The sequence below is a fragment of the Canis aureus genome, chromosome 9, assembly GCF_053574225.1.
Source record: "Canis aureus isolate CA01 chromosome 9, VMU_Caureus_v.1.0, whole genome shotgun sequence".
NCBI lineage: Eukaryota > Metazoa > Chordata > Mammalia > Carnivora > Canidae > Canis > Canis aureus.
In genome coordinates this window covers 64,813,271-64,829,793 of record NC_135619.1, presented here as the reverse complement: position 1 = coordinate 64,829,793, position 16,523 = coordinate 64,813,271, and the positions used below count along the sequence as shown (strand labels likewise).

The 16,523-nt window shown below is 46.1% G+C and overlaps 2 long non-coding RNA genes across 2 annotated transcripts in view; one reads left to right on the top strand and one right to left on the bottom strand.

The window, feature by feature from the left end:
• LOC144321043 (uncharacterized) overlaps positions 1 to 6,809 on the bottom strand; it is a 30,355-nt gene extending 23,546 nt beyond the window's left edge. The window contains exons 1-2 of the long non-coding RNA XR_013386748.1: positions 6,644 to 6,809; positions 4,087 to 4,266 (exon numbers count right to left, since the gene is read on the bottom strand). This is a non-coding gene — a long non-coding RNA (uncharacterized LOC144321043). The remainder of the gene's footprint in view (positions 1 to 4,086; positions 4,267 to 6,643) is intronic.
• Positions 6,810 to 6,850: 41 nt separating this feature from the next.
• On the top strand, positions 6,851 to 15,490 carry LOC144321044 (uncharacterized). Its single transcript, XR_013386751.1, has 2 exons — positions 6,851 to 6,925; positions 15,079 to 15,490. It is a non-coding gene; the product is annotated as an uncharacterized LOC144321044 (long non-coding RNA).
• Positions 15,491 to 16,523: the final 1,033 nt, after the last annotated feature.

Here is a 16,523-nt window from a genome sequence, read left to right as displayed (position 1 = left end):
CAGTTTCCAAGGGCCATCCAGGCCTTGCTGAGGAATTTGGACTCCGTCCTAAGGACAGTGTGGAGCCCTGGGAGTGAAAGACCCATCTGGCTGCAGTGGAGAGAATGAAATGGGGTGGGTCAGGGTGTGCCTGGACACAGGTCAGTTGGGAGGTCATTCTGGAAGGCAGGAGGGGAGAGAGGATGTGGTCTGGCAAGGTGATGGAGTTCAGATGGAGAGAGTGGGTAGGATAGAAGGTTATTTAGGAGGTGAGGAGATGAGGGTGAGGACACTGAGGGGACTCCTTCTCCGTGGTTAGGGGCAAAGATGTTGGGGCTAGGAATGCATGGGCAGTAGCGGGGGAGGGAGGGCAGGTGATAAGTCTGGGTCTGGTTAAGGAAAATCTGAGGCCTGGAAGCATCCTGAAGCGGGGGTCTACTTGCCAGTGTGTGTGGATCTGGAGTACAGGACCCAGTCGGTCTTTGCTGCCTATTTGCTCATCTGGTTTCTGCTACTGCCCTCAGACTAAGGCTGGGCATTCATTCACTCACTTACTTGACAAAAGCTCTGCAAGCATCACATGTTGTTGGCCCTAGAATACATAGCAAACAGGCTATCAAAGTCCCTGACTTCCTGGGGGCTGCATTCTGGTGATGGGAACCCCCTCTGGACAGTCAGAGGTTGAGAGGTAAAGTGACTTTCCCAAGGGTACACAATCAGCTGGAGGCCAGGCCAGAGCAAAGTGGAGGCTCAGAGGAGCAGGGGAACAACACCGGCCAGCCCTACAGAAGACTCGGGAAGTTCCACGACTGTTCCAGCCTCTGGATGACTCAGCAGAGGGCTTCTCTGCAGCAGCCCAGGGGCAGCGGTGAGGCTCAGAGCCCTGCAGAGACGTAAAAGGACAGCCAGGTGTCCGTGGCCAGTTTCCCCTGCCCCTTGGGAGGCTGCTTGGTTTCCTCTCTCTCTTCCTGCTGGAACCTGCCTCCCCCCACTCAGCCCTGCCTGTCTCCTCAGCTTCCTGCTCCCTGCCCTGAGCTCCCACCACACCTTCACTTGGATCCCACAGCAACTGCCTGTCTGTCCTCTACGGCTGAGTTTGCCCCCGACTAGCTGTCGGGTTTCAGAAATGGCATTTGGCCTGAGTCACCTTCATTTCCTTCTCTGTAAAAGTGAGCCACCTGAGCTCAGGGACTGGAGCAGGCTTTGTGACCTGCGACAGGCCTGTCAGGGTATGCGGGGCTGAGCAGAAGCTGAGGCCAGTGCAGTGTCAAGCCCCAACCATGATAATAGATGCATTTCTTGAGCACTCGAGACTCTTGCCAGCCATTATGCAACTTTATCTTCACAAGCAGTCTACAGAATAGGCCCTTTTGCTACCCCTTTGTCTGCAGATGAGGAAGCAGAAATACAGACAGGTCAAGTACCTTGTCCTAGGTCGCAACAGCCAGCATGGGACCTGGATTTGAACACCTAGCTCTAGTCCCCACATACTTCTGCATCATGCTATGTTCTTCTGGGAGCTGCCACTAAGGAGCAGAACCATGCTAGCCGTGGCAGAGGAAGTGTGGTGAGAGCTGAGCCCGCTCAGTATGAAGAAGAGATGGCTTGGGGACAGGAAATCCTTTCATCCCCCTCTTTATCTGGTTAACTCCTACCCACCTCTTAGAATGTAAGGGTCTTCTTCCCAGATCACTGTCTTTCTGGATGCTTCTGGGGAACAGGTAATCATCTCTGTCACAGGTGACGATTTCTTTGCATCTAGCACCTGGTTGCACCAGGCACGGGCTAAGCATTTGACATTTTTTCTTTCACTGAATCTTCACAGCCAGTGTCAGTACTTGGCTTGGCTGGGCAGAGGTCTCCGATGGCAGGAGCAGAGCCCACCAGAGCCAGCTTAAGAGAAAGGGAGCATACACTGGAAAGCTCCCCAGGTGCTTGCGGGAAAACTAGTCACAAAAGATTGCAGTCAGACCCTGGGAAGATATCAAGAACGCTTGCAGTCCTCTACAGCTCTCTCTTAATGGAGTTTCTCCTGTGGTCCTGAGACCCTGGGACCCAAGTCTGCTCCATGTAGGAAAAACTTCTCTCTCTCAGGACTATCCAGACATACAGGGGTTGCCCTGGCAGATGGCAGTGACCCACCCCTAGAGACCTGGAAGCAATGGTGGGAAATGTGTGGAGGAAATGGGCCAGCCCTGATGGGGACGTGGGCTCAAGCAGCCTCTGACAGGCTTGTTCCATTTCAGCCATTGGGAGCTATGGAAACCAGAATCAGATTTCCAATGCCTCCTCAGTGTCTCCAGCAGGATGTCCAACGAACATCTCAAAAAGAACATGGCCAGACTAGGTCTGTCCTCCCAAACCTGCTCTGCCCACATCCTTCCCCATCTCCGTTGATGGCAACTCCATCTTTCCAGCTGCTCAGGCCAAAACTTTAGTCATCCCTGATTCTTCTCTTTCTCTTCCATTCCACATTTGATCCTTCTGCAAATCCCGTTGGTTCGACCCCCAGAATCACTCCAGAATCTGCTGGCTCCCTCCATTGCTCTGGCTACAACCTTGTGCAAGCTTCCCCACCATCTGCTCCCACTCACCCCTTTTACCTCTTCCCTGACTTCTCCCTGCTATTTCTCCAGCACAGCCTCTGCACGGGCTGTTCCCTCTGCCTGGAGCCCCTTTCTGTCCCTCAAACCTCACGTGTGCATGGCTGAGTCTCTCAACCCCTTCACATCTTTGCTCAGGAGTCACTTTCTCAGTAAGCCTCAGCGTAACCTCCATATTTAACACTGCAACTGCCTCCCCGCTTCTGAGCTCATGCTGGGTGCTCCCAATTCCTCTTATCCTGCCAGGTTTTTTTCCTTTTTCTTTTTCCATAGCATTTATCACTTTTAACACTATATAATTTCAATATTTTATTATCTATTATCTGTCTCCATTCACTAGAATTTAAGCTTTATGGGAATATAGACATTACTTTTTCGACTTAACCGATATATCCTAAACATCTAGAATAATGACTGATCTGACATAGGTGTTCAACTAAAAAATATAATGGAGGGACACCTGGGTGGCTCAGCGGTTGAGTGCCTGTCTTCAGCTCAGGGCGTGATCCTGGGGTCCCAGGATCGAGTCCCACATCAGGCTTCATGCAGGGAGCCTGCCTATGTCTCTGCCTTTGTGTGTGTGTGTCTCTCTCTTATGAATAAATAAATAAAATCTTTAAAAAAATATAATGGAAGGGTGAGACTGCAAGTAAGTCAGGAGCTGAGAGCCTGAGGATGTCCCTAGGAGCTGGTCAGGGAACATGGGGTCCCCTCTCATATTGGGCTTGGGGATCCAGGCAGACTCAGCCCAGCTTCCTCTCTACCTCCTCATCCGCCCCTTCCCTACTTTTATGCATAGTGGATTGTACACTGGGGAGGGACTTGTTCTTAACTATATCCGTAAAGATTTTGGGTGTGCTAAATAAAAAAGCCCCTTGAATTGTGCCAAAATTTTAGATTCACTTGAGAGTTTGTTGTTGTTGTTGTTGTTATTGGGGGTGGGAAGATGTCCCCCCCCCACCCAGCATTTACCACCTTCTGATATGCTATGTTATTTACTTATTATGTTATGTTTCTAAATTTATTATTACTTGTCAGATTCTAAAGGGGCTTTCTGATCCTAAACAACTGAGAACTACTTGTCTCAATCATCTTACTGTTTCCCTTGTGGCCAGTAGGAGTTCCTGGGCTCCCAGACCTAGGAGTTGCTCACCAAGCTCCCCTTGGTCTGTGACTACAGCCTTTACCCAATAGGAGAAGTGACACTTGGCACCCTAGGCCTCAGGGAGTCCCCCAGACTCTCCTTCCTCTGCTCGCAGCCTGGTAGTTCCCAAGCCCCCATAGACCCCGCCCTTCTTCATCTCAGGTGTTGGCCTGACTGTGCCCCGCAGGATTAGCCAGACCAAAATGGTGTCCTGGAAGGTTGCTGTGGTGCTCTCCGTGGTCCTGAACCACCACCTCACTAGTCTCTGCTCTGGATGAGATCTCTCTTTGAGAAGTAGAGGCAGGGAGAAGGGAATTGTGTGGCCCCAGAGGACTCCCTCCCCATGCAGTTTACACTTACCTTCCCTGAAACTCTAATTCTGCTTCTTTTGCTTTTATTAAATCTTCTTATCTTTGAGGACTTGGCCGAGTTGTCACTTCTCAGGGATGTCTTCCTGGGCTCTGCAAAACTGAGGGTGATCTCCTCTTCTGTGTTCACATAATGTCCTGTACTTCACATATTCCAGTGTGTGGGGACCACCTGTCCAAACCCCATCAGCCAATTTTAAGCTCCTCGTCTGTCTCCCACACATAGGAAATGACAATAAATCTTGGCTGAACAAATGAGTTAATGAATGAAATGAATGAGTGGTGGACAGTCTGGGGAAGGAATGCTCTCATGTTTGTTTCTACCCTTTGATATAGCCAGGACTACTATGCCAGGCTCTCCATGCTAGTATGGTGGAGAGAAATAACAGGTTGGCATGGTCCTTCCCCTAAGGAACATTGTGGAGGAATTAACAGTGGTTAATATGCTGGGTCTCATTTTACAGGTGGGAAGACTTGGGGGTCAGAGAAATGATGCAATTCTTCTGTAACCACATAGCTCAGGAGTGATGGAGATGAAACCTGGACCTCGTACCCATCACCTGCCTATGCCATCACTTCCCCTTTCTAGGTTATAGTTCACACTCCTGTGTAATGAAGACATTGAACTAACTCTTTCTCTAAGGGAATTTTCCAGCCTATCCTATTCCTTGGGTTATAACTTCTCAGGCCACTAACACTGCACAAAGAAAGGTCTTTGCTCCAAGGCATAGTTACGTCTCCAAGTCATGTTATCAGAAACGAGGTGGGGTGCCCCTGTTTTCCATGAGCTGGGTTCTCAGCATCAACCTAAAGTGTCTACACGGTCAAGGCTCATGAAGTGAGGCACAATACAACCCAGCCTCATCTCAATCTGGTCAATAGCCAGGGCTTCTAAGACAGCTCACATCCCACCTGCTGCAGTGAACTTATGGGAACTGGGGGAAATTCTATTGTAGTCAAACCAGGAACCCTCTCCTGCCAAATTTTGAGAGGTGGGGACCATAAGCCCTGAACTAGTGTCAGTTTTCCCTTCCTGGAACTGTCTCACATATGTGCCACACAACCACACAAGCTCCAAGTCTCTGCTTCTGGGGCAGTCAAAGCCTGGGTTCTACAAGGCTTTGATGATCAAAAATGGGCTGTGGTATTCAAAGCTACTGAATAAAGACTGTTTACTCAAGGGACAGGGGTTTTGACAAAATGGGGTCCGCAGAAAAAAAAATCAAGTAAGTACCTGGGGAGGTGAAATGTAGGAGATTCCTCATTAAGCCACGACCTACCAACCCTGAAAGGAGCAGCTGGCCTCCTGCTGGGGACTGAGGCTCAGTCAAGGGGGAAGGCCAAGGACAGAGGGAGGAGCCAAAATAGACCGTGAGACCCTGACAGGGAAGCCTAGAGGGAAGTTGCTAAAGGCTGGCTTTATGACCTTCTTACTCCCATTCTTTTCCTGTGTACCCCTGGCTCTCAGCAGCCTGCCTGTTCTCTGGGGCTGAGCTATCACATAGCTACTCCCATCTGTGTTGTCCTCAGGTGCACCATGACTGCCCGAATCACGGCTAAGCCCTGGAGAGAGGACCTGGGCAAGTCAGGAGGCCTGTGCGACCTTGGACAAATCATCCAAGCCACCCTTCTGGCCCAATGTCCCAGCTGTAAAAAAGGGATGAGCTAGATATTCTCTGAGGGCCTTTGGTGTCAGTCACACCAAGGCCTCCATCCTAGATTCCGAGGGGGGAAGGGCTAGGTCTCCACAGAGAGGCCATGCTGGCCCCAAATCTAGAAGCAGTTGTAGCTGGCCGCCTACGCACAGGCAGGCAGGCGGAAGGCAGGGTGCTGCAGCCTCGTTGCCAAGCAGAGAACTTTCCACTGGGTCCAGGTTTCCATCACCATGGCAACTACTGGGGGTTGGAAGCAGAATTCCTCAGAATTCCAGGGAGATTATATGGGGGAGGGAAGAATAAGAAAAGGAGCCCTAAGCAAGCCCCCGAGTGGACAAAGCTGGCACCCAAATGGGCCCCACATTTCCTCTTTGCCTCTTTTGTTCCCTTCCTCTTTCAATGTTTCTCTCTGCATCTTTTTCTCTTTTCTCTAAACCCCTCTTCCCCCACTCCTTTCCCTGATCCCTCGCTCTTAGGAGGGAGGCTAATTAGTGGCTAATATTTAGTGATCGAGTACTATATACCGGGCATCATTTCAAGTGTTTTACATATGTAAACTCCTATAATCCTCCCATCCTCTGTAGTAGGTTCTATCATCCCCATTTTACAGATGGGGAAGTGGAGGCCCAGGGAAGTTAGGTGACTCACCCAGCTCACACAGTAAATGGCAGATTCAGTCTAGTTGGGCTCCCATGACTACATCCTCAGCCTATGGGGTCTGGATGGTCTCCCTAGTCTGAAAAATTCCAGGTGCTGCTGATGAAATCGGGGGTGGGAGTGACAGAGAAGGGACACAGGCAGCATATGTTTATGCCTTGGAGATCCCACAGGGCCTTCCCTGCTTCCCCCTTCCCTCTGCTTGCAACCTACACTTATCTTCCTGGTTAAGCATACCTTCCTGGCACTATTGGCCAAGTTACCTGGCCCTGGTTGACAGCCAACTCGCTCAGGCCCAGAGATGGCAATGGGTCTAATGTCATTGGGAGGTCCAGAAGACCAGAGACCTGGATGTCATTTCCAGCACCCCTTCATTCCTCTTGAGATACCCTGGGAAAGAGAACCTGACCCAGAAATTCTGGCCTATGCCACATCATGACCCTGCAAGAGAATCATGCAGAGTTCCGAGAGATTCACTTCTCTCCTCAAGACCTTCCAAGTCATAGTGAGAGGCTGGTGGTAGGTCATATATAAAGATATTGTGGCAGCAGCAAATACAGCAACTCAGTCAGGCCAGTCACTTGGCATGACTTTCATGGTGAGCCACTCAACCAGGCTCCTAAAGACCAAAACAGGGGCACCTAGGCGGCTCAGTCCATTAAGCACCTGATGTCTGCTCAGATAGTGATATCAGGGTCCTAGGATCAAGCCCCACAGTGAGGAGGCTGTTTTCCTCTCCCTCTGCCCCTCCCCCTGCTCATGCTCTTTCTCTCAAGGGGACTTGATGGGATGAGCACTGGGTATTATACTACATGTTGGCAAATTGAATTTAAATTTTAAAAATGTAAAAAAAAAATATTTAAAAAAAAAAAGACTAGAACAAAATGGAGATTGGGAAAGACTTGCTTCAGCTCCAGGGAAAGAGAATCCCCTGTTTATGACTTTAAAGATGGCTGATCCTCTCCAGGTTGGCTCTATCTGCTCTTCACTCCTCCTGGCTCCTGCATCTTTCTGGCTCATTTCCTTTTATTCACTACCTTTGGTTGGATTTTTGTCTTCAGATCCCTCATGGATTGTCCCATACTCTATCCAACTCTCTAAATCAAATTCTCAAGAGCAAGATTCACCCTGGATCCCTTAATTGCTGGCACCCCGAATGGGCAGAGCTCCGCCTCCAGACTATTTCATTGGCTGCTGACCAGGCTACAGATTAGTTGCACTTAGTCTCACGCTTCCCTCTGGTCCCATCTGCTGTGGCTAGGAGGTGGGGTCCCATGTTACTGAATATCGTTGCTGAAATTGTGGATGCATTTCTTCATTGATGTAAGTCATTTGGGATTGGGGATTCCTTTACCTGAGTGGCCACCTCACTAACTTGGAGGGCCTCATGCCCTTGGTGATGAGTCAGTTACTTCTCTGCTTCTCTATGGCCATTTGAGTTGGGGTTTCTGTTGCTAGCAATCAAAATCCCCTGGATGGTACCACATTTCACAGGTTTATGGTGAGATTGAATGGTCAGACCTCTCCAAGCTCAGTTACAACTTTACAGAACTGAAGCGAGTGGATCCAGAATGTTGCTTCAAGGAACCTGGAGGTCCCAGTTACAACCTTCCTTCCAGGGGCCAGCCAAAACTGATATGGAGGCTTGTGTTTCCATCTGTAGTCATTGGTGGCTATGTCCTGGCCCCAAGATGCTTATGCTCAGAAGGACCAGAGAAATTAACTCATTAAATCCCCTCCACCATCTTGTTCAGGGGAGTGACAAACTAAGCTCTAAATGCTCTCTCAGTCCCAGGCCAGGCTGCCCATTTGAAGAGCCAGCTTTCTATCACCCATGAGGGTAGGGAAGCATATCTGCAGCCAGAGGCCTCTCCAGCCCCCACCAGGCTCACCACAAGTCTCCAATCAAGCCAGCTCTACAAATGTCTCCCTGACTCCTGGAGCCTTGGGTTCTAAGAGACTGTGGCTGTATCTCTGATGTATTATCTATGTCCTGCTGTATGGGCAGGATGGACCAGCTCAGCACTGAGTACTGGGAAAGATGGGAAGACACGGCCATCATGGGAGGCAGAGAACCTTTCCCTCCAGAGCAAAACTGGACATTAAAGAACACCAAGCCCAATTCCTCCATCCCCCATCTCCTGCTTGCATACCTCTGATGATACAGGATTACCCCTTTGTTGTTTTATAGGGTCTTCCCTGACATGAATGAAAACAAGCCTTTTGTAACTACTTTTCATTCTTTTTCCTCTGGCACCACTGATTAGGAATGTCTACCTCTCCATACTTAATCCCACCCAGTTCTTTTACCAATCCTTATATGCCTCAACCTCCATGGAGAACCCTTACCATACTGGTCATTTATGTCTGTACTTTTACTAAACTAGGGGCTGGCAAAACTATGGCCCAAGGGCCAGATCTGGCCTCCCATCTATTTTTGCAAATAAACTTCTATTAGAACAGAGCCTCATTCATTCGTTTACTACTACTGGCTATGACTGCTTTTGTGCTGCTGAGCTTAAAACATCATTTACTACCTGGCCCTTCACAGAAAGAGTTTTCTGACCTCTATTCTAAAGCATCAGTCATCCCCTAACTGGCAAAAAAGGCCCCAGGTGTGGCCTGATCTTCAGGATTGACTCCTCCCGTGCCCCTCCTAAGACCCAGTGTGTGGTCCACAGATGCGATGGAGTTTCAGCAGCCATGGCCCAGTATTGGCTCCAGGAGAACACATAGTCAACAAAAATGTCCAGGTCACTTTTACACAGCCTGTTGTTAAGGCCTGTTGCCAAGACAACTTTCCCCAGCACTTGAGTTCTACAGGGCTTGCATTACTTTCCTTCATTTCCCTTTGTTGCCTTTGTCACAAGCTCTCACCTTATAGAGACTATTTGAACCCTGAGTGCCTCATCCATCGATAAGCCAGCCAGCTTTGTGTTTTCCATATATTTATTCAGTTTCCTTTCTTTGTATTCATCCAAATTATTAATGTCACTAGAGACCTCTTTCCAGGTTGTTATTGATTTACTAACCAATGCTCTTTAGGCATCATTAATCTACCTGCTGTGACTTATCTCCACCCACAACCTGCAAGGCTCCATTTTACCATCTTATCAGTAAGGACATTGTGAGGCATTTTGTCAAATAGTTGGCTGGGTTTCTGTTCTCAAGAATTGCTCCTCACCTTTTAGAAAAAAAGAATTACAGAATAGAAGAGACTTTGGAAATCACCCAACTGATCCTCTTTTCTCACAGGTAATGAATCAAGGCCCAGAAAAGTGGTTGGTCCAAGATGACAGACAGCATTGGTGGTCGAGCTAGGAATAGGGTGCTCTTTGCATAACACCTTAATGATTCAGCTTGTGTATTGGTAGTATACTAAATGCTGTAACAAATAGGCCCACACATGTAATAGATCCCTACAACAGAAGTTACTCTGCTCACACTAGTCCTGGGCAGGCAGTCAGGGTGGTTAGTTAGCTGTCCTCCTCACTGTCCTTCAGAGACCCAGGCTCCTTCCATCTTGTGGCTCAGTCATCCTGTGGAGCCTCATTAGAGTGCTCCTCCAGCTGATAGAAGAAGAGGGAGACCCGGCCCAGTCAGGAAAATTCTACTTCTACTTTGCTGAAAAACTCCAAAATTTTTTCTGCAAAAGTGCTGCTCCCCTCATTCTGCCCTTGAGTCATTCCTCCAAACTTCAGCCTTCTCTTGGCTCCTTGTGTCACATGCTCAGCTCCTATACCCATCTAGGAAGGGCCTGGTCTGGAGTCAGGGCTGCCATCCAAGTCACCAGGCAGAGGGAAGCTGGATGAATAAGCAGCTGGTGTGTAATCACTCATTCTGTAAGGAGGAGATGGGGCCTGCTTCCCCCCCCCCGCCCCATCCTGTGGCAGGAGAGAACAGGAAGTGGCAGCTGGCAAGTTCAAAACTGGAGTCTGCTCACATAGAATCACATATTCTCCTCTTTGAATTTAAATGTATCTGTTGCCATGGTGAAAGAAGCAGTTCCTACCCTGATGACACCTGATCAAGATAACGGGTCTGCTACCAGGTCCTGTAAGAGGTGGACTTCTTTTGTCACCACTGCTATTGTGGCTGGATAAGACCATAAAGTCCCGGTCCCAATTCTTAACATCCCTCATCCACCAGGCTCCTTTCCTGCTAGTGTCTTCTGGAAATCTATGTTGGTGAAGTCTGGACCAATACTCTTAACATTCAAGGCCTTTCCCTTCAGGCCCACCCCTCTCATCTCTCCCTACTGTCCCCTCAGGCCATGCTGTCTCCTGAGGCAGCACGGCATCATAGGTCTTTGGAGTCATGCAGTTCTTGTCTCTGTCACTTACCAGCAGTGTGGACAAGTCTCTCTATGACTCAGTTTCCTTATCTGTAAAATAGAACTCATGAAAAGTAGTTAGCAGGGACATTGAATGGACTAAGTAAAATACACGTAGGTAAGAGTCTAACACAGGTCTTCCCCTTTCTCACCTGGATTCCCAAAGCTTCCTCTTCCTCTCTGCCCACCCAGCTGCCACTTGCACCTCAAGCTCTACCCCCAACATCTTCCAATGACTACTGGAGGTAGAGTTTCTCTAACCAACCTATTCTCCAGTGGTCTCTTTGCCATAGTACTAATTGATGGAGAATAATTATATATTGTAACCTGATAAAAAGCAGGGCTCCCCGTGAATCAGTCTTTGCATGAAGTTGTACTCAAAGAAAGTCTGGCAATCAAAAGTAATTTTAAAAGACATTTCAATCCTTGTTTTTTGATGATTAGAAAACAATCAAATTCATAACCCATAGCAGACTTCTCAGAAGCTCCTTCTGGCACTCCTAAGATCTCCTTACCTGGGTGAGCTGCAGCTCCCATAGCCTTCTCTACAAATTCTTCCTGGCCCCTTCCTTCCTATGTTTTTTTTCTTCATTATGTACAGTGTTTGGAGTGAAAAGAGAACATGAACACTCATGGATTAATAGGTCTTGTCCTCTTCATATGTATTTAGGTTTCTCACAGATATCTCACTCATCTAATGGTAAGGTATTGTAAATTTGGGGACTGACTTTTAATTATTTTATGTCATTTCAAACAGACAAAATTTGCAACAATAGTACAAGATTCTCCCTTCTATTCTTGACCAAGAGTCACCAATTTTCACCAAAGTTCACCAATTGTTCCATTTGTTTGCTTTAGCTTTCCAATATATTTATTTATAATATATATAATATATCAAAATATACATAATCTTTTTTTTAAGATTTTATTTATTTATTCCTGAGAGAGAGGGAAAGAGAGAGGGAGAGACAAAGGCAGAGGGAGAAGCAGGCTCCATGCAGGGAGCCCAATGTGGGGCTTGATCCTGGGACTCCAGGATCATGCCTTGGGCCAAAGGCAGGTGCTAAACCACTGAGCCACCCAGGGATCCCCAAAATATACATAATCTTTTATATATTTTATATATCAATTTATTTTAAATTATATATTGTGATGTTTATATATACATATTACATGTATAAAAAATATTTTTCTTAAATCATTTGCAAGTAAGTTGGAGATATAGTGCCTCTTTATCCCTAAATAACTCTGTGTGGATTTACTAAGAAAAAGGACATGCTCATATGTAACAATACAGTTATAAAAATCAGGAAATCAAACTTTTCAACAGTATGCTATGATCTATTACACAGTTCATATTAGAATTTTATCAATTGTCTTAATAATGTCTTTTATAGTCATTTTATTTTCCCAGTCCAAGATCCAATCCAGGGCCTTGAATTGCTTTTAGTTGTCATATTTCTTTAGGAGGAAATGTTCTGCATTTAATGGGGTGTTTTTTTGAACTCTTACCTCTAGCCAGCAATGCTAACACAATGCTGTGAACTTAATAGCAATTCAGCAACCACTTTGAATTGAATTAGAAATACAGGTTTTAAAAGTAATAATTGCAGTTTCTATGCATATCCTATGGCAAATACTGTTGGTTACATACCCAACAGTCATTCCACCCACCCTACAACTTGGGTTGATGGTGTGGTGGTAGTTGGATGGAAAGATGGATGGATAGTGAGTCAGTAGATAGATGATGGAAAGGATGGTGGGTAAATGGGCGAATAAGGAATAGTTAGATAGTGTGATGGATGGATAAATGGTGATGAATAAATGGATAGATGGATGGAAGATAGGTGGTGGATGGCATATTTATATGGATGGTTAAATGGAGGAGTGAGTGAGTTTGTGGGTGGATGATGGATGATCAAGAGTATAAATGGTTAAATTGGTGGGGGGATTGATGGCTGGACATTGTTTGTGCCCAATGTTCACAGTGATATGCTGGATGAAGTACTTGGATGTGAGTCAGAAGTCCTTGGTTCAGGCTCCAACTCTACCTCTTACTAGCTGGGACTCTTGAAGAGCTCCTTCCCCACTCAGGACCTCAGCAGCATCACATGTAAAATAAGTTTGCTGGACTAGTTGGCTTTTTTGATCCCTTCCAGTTTGGACCAACTCTTGTCTGATAAATGTTAGATGATTTCCCCAAGGTCATGGAGATAGTGCATAGTGGAGCCCATATTTGGAAATGGGCAACTGACTCTAAAGTCCATTCTTTCTAAATATTCTGATTTACTGCTCCTATTAAGACATCAGAAGAAAGGCTCCAAGGCCAACCGGTGGCTCCTTGGTCCCAGTACCAAGCACTCCCCCATCCCATCAAGCTGCTGTCCCAAGGAACTGTTGTGAGGCTCCTACACCAGGAAGCACCTGGGTTTATTCCACATTTTTCTCCCACACCTAGAGGCCAAGAGATGACACAGGTGGCATTTTCCACAAGCCCCTCCCTACTTGCTTTCCTCTCAGCTCAGCCTCTCCATTCCCTGCCTGTAGCCATCCCCAGTGCCCTTTGTCACACCCTCACCCCCACACTCAGCAGCTTGTAAGACTTCCTGCCTCCTCCAGGCATCAAAGCAACTAAAGAGAGGTGATATAACTCTGAGACCTGGCTCCTATCCAGTCACATGTGAGGGGAAATATTAGCACCTACCCACATGGGCAGGAGTTGGGCTCCACTCCCATGGATACCAGGGATGCACAATTTTCAAGGTGCTTCAAGATGAGTGTCACTTGCCTCTTGGATCCTACAACAGGAGGCCCAGCAGGTGCTAAAGATGATAGCAAACCAGGGTACCAAAAATAAATGAGGAAAAAGAAAACATTTTTAAAAGATTTTGACATGTAATGTTATAAAAGCACTATTAAAGTAATAATCATGAAAAACATCAGAATTCAATTAGACTATGGTATTTTCAGTATTGTTTTAATTTTGTATGACTTGTGGAATGGCAGTAAGCCCCTGAATCTATTCCAAACACAGTGTCTCAGAAAGTCTTCATGTGGCCTTTCTCTGGGGAGTTTGGACCACACTGATAAACTAAGCTGACCAAGGTTGGGGGAGCTGAGTCCCGGGCCTGTGCTTCTGGCATCGTAGGAATCTGCTTACCTGAGCCCTCAGAGAAGCTGTAGGGCTGCCTCTCCCAACCTCAGTTCCCTACATCTCAGTTTTCCTAGGCCCACCCTCAGGTCAAGAGTGGTCTCCCCACTCCCAGATACAGCTCTCTGAGCCACTGTGTGTGTGTGTGTGTGTGTGCATGCATGTGTGGCCACAGAACCAGTTCCAGACACAGTCAAGATTTGAACCTCATATGTTAGGAAATGAAGGGCCTATGCAACCTACATCATTTGTACCAGTGTAAAAGCAGGAGCCTTTACTGAGAGCTGTCCCTGGCAGTGATTCAGAAGTATAACCAGGCCAACGGTTTGCTTTGAGACTTAAGGTTAGATAAGAAGGTCAATGTGTTATTGCCACACCCTTTTGCAGACATTATCCAGCCTTCAGTCTTTATTTGGAAAGTGTATGTGAGGTATGTACTCATTCCTCACACAATCCACTGACCCTGTTGAATACCAGCCCTGGGCCAGGTCCCTTGAGAAGACATGTAAACAAAGAATTCACAACCCAATTTGTGACTGGGTCATGGCTTGTAAGGGCCTTGGGAGCACAGAGACAGAGTGACTCATTAATTTTGCCTGAGGAGGTTGGAAAAAGTCTCACAAGGGAGCTAACATTTTGAGCTGGGTCATGAGGGACGGGAAGAGGGGAAAGCAAGAGGAAGAAGTTGTGTTTGTTGAGCATGGTATTATTTAGGGTAATGCCAATTGTCATAACAAGCAAACTCTAAACTAGACAATGGGTTAGATGTGTTAGAAATTTCTTATTTATTCACGTAAAGTCCAAAACTGTGTTTCTTAACTAGTAAGTGACTCTCCTCTACATAGTGATTCAGGGGCCCAGCCCCCTTCCACATTGCAGCTCCATCATCCTCACCTTGTTCATTTGTATCAGACTAGCAGAAGGAAGAAGAGCACAGACACTTACATGTGGGGAGTTTCTTAACTGGAAGTGGCACACATCATTCTGATCACATTCCATTGGCTAGTACACAGGCACATGGCCATACACAACTGCAAGGAAGAGTGGAAAACATTATCTGAGTCTGTGCCCAAGAGGAAGGAACAGGCGTCTTGAGGGGCTATCATACTTTTAATTGCACTCTTTAACTGTGTTACTCTTATGAGCAATCCTGTAAAGTAAGGCATTATTATAATTCCCATTATACAGATGAGAAAGCTTTAAAAGATTCTGCAATCGGCCCAGAGTCAGACAACTGGTGTGATTCGATGCCAGGTTGGTCCATGTGAGTCTGAGGCATATTCTTTGCTCCAATACCACCAAACTTCTTCGATATCCAGGAAGGAGAAAGAATGGAAAGCAAACATGAGGGTGAATGGAAGAGACTGAAAAAACAAAGGATAATGAAGTGAAGGAGGCAAAGAGGGGGTATATTATGAAGGCAAAAACCAACCAGCAAGGGTTGAAGAAGGGAGAGAAGATGCAAAGCAACGTTCATGAGCCTTTTTGTAGTTCATGCTGTCACCCATAGGTGACATGCTATGGGTACCACAGAAAGGTTAAAAAAAAAAAATGGGCCCCACCAATCTCACCTATTAACACAGAAAAATATTAAATAAAATACCAGCAAATAAAAACAAAGAGCACATTGAAAATAGTACATAGTGACTATTTCACATGCATTGGAGGTATTAGTCAATGCAATTAGATATGAAAAAGCAAGTAGAGGCATAATAATCAGAAAGGAAGAAAAACAATCTGTTTCCTGATATGAATATATATATAGATATAGATATACATATAGACATATATATATACATATATATATCTGAAAAAACCAAAAGAATATGGAAAAACTGCTATAAACAATGAGAATTTGGTAAAGTAGTAAGATAATAAAATCAACATGCATGGGACACCTGGGTGGCTCAATCAGTTAAGCATCTGCCTTCGGCTCAGGTCACGATCCCTGGGTCCTAGGATTGAGCACTGCATTGGGCTCCCTGCTTAAGTGGGGGGCCTGCTTTTCCCTCTCCCTCTGCCCTTCCCCCTGTTCATGCTCTCTCTCAAATAAATAAAAATCTTTTTTAAAAAATCAACACACATAGGGATCCCTGGGTGGCGCAGCGGTTTAGCGCCTGCTTTTGGCCCAGGGCATGATCCTAGAGACCCGGGATCGAATCCCACGTCGGGCTCCCGGTGCATGGAGCCTGCTTCTCCCTCTCTCTCTCTCTCTGTGACTATCATAAATAAATAAAAATTTTAAAAAAAAGAAATAAAAAAATCAACACACATAAACCAGTTATCTTCATAAATATAAAAAAATTATAAGTTAGAAGAAACAGAAGAGCAGACTCCATGTATAACAGAAAAACTTGAAATAAAATATTTAGACATAAACTTAACAAGAAACGTGTAAAATCTATAGGAGGAAAATTTTTAAAGTTCCTGAAATGCAAATATGTACACTTGAGCAAATTGATGTGTATACCATGTTCTTGGTGGAAAAGTTCAACATTGTAAAAATGTCAATTCTCCATAAGTTGATTTATAAATTTAATGGGATTCTCCCCTCCCAAAATACCATCTTTTTTTCTCTCCTGGAGCATTAAAGGTTGATTATAAAATTCATATGGAAGAAAGCTAGTAAGTGT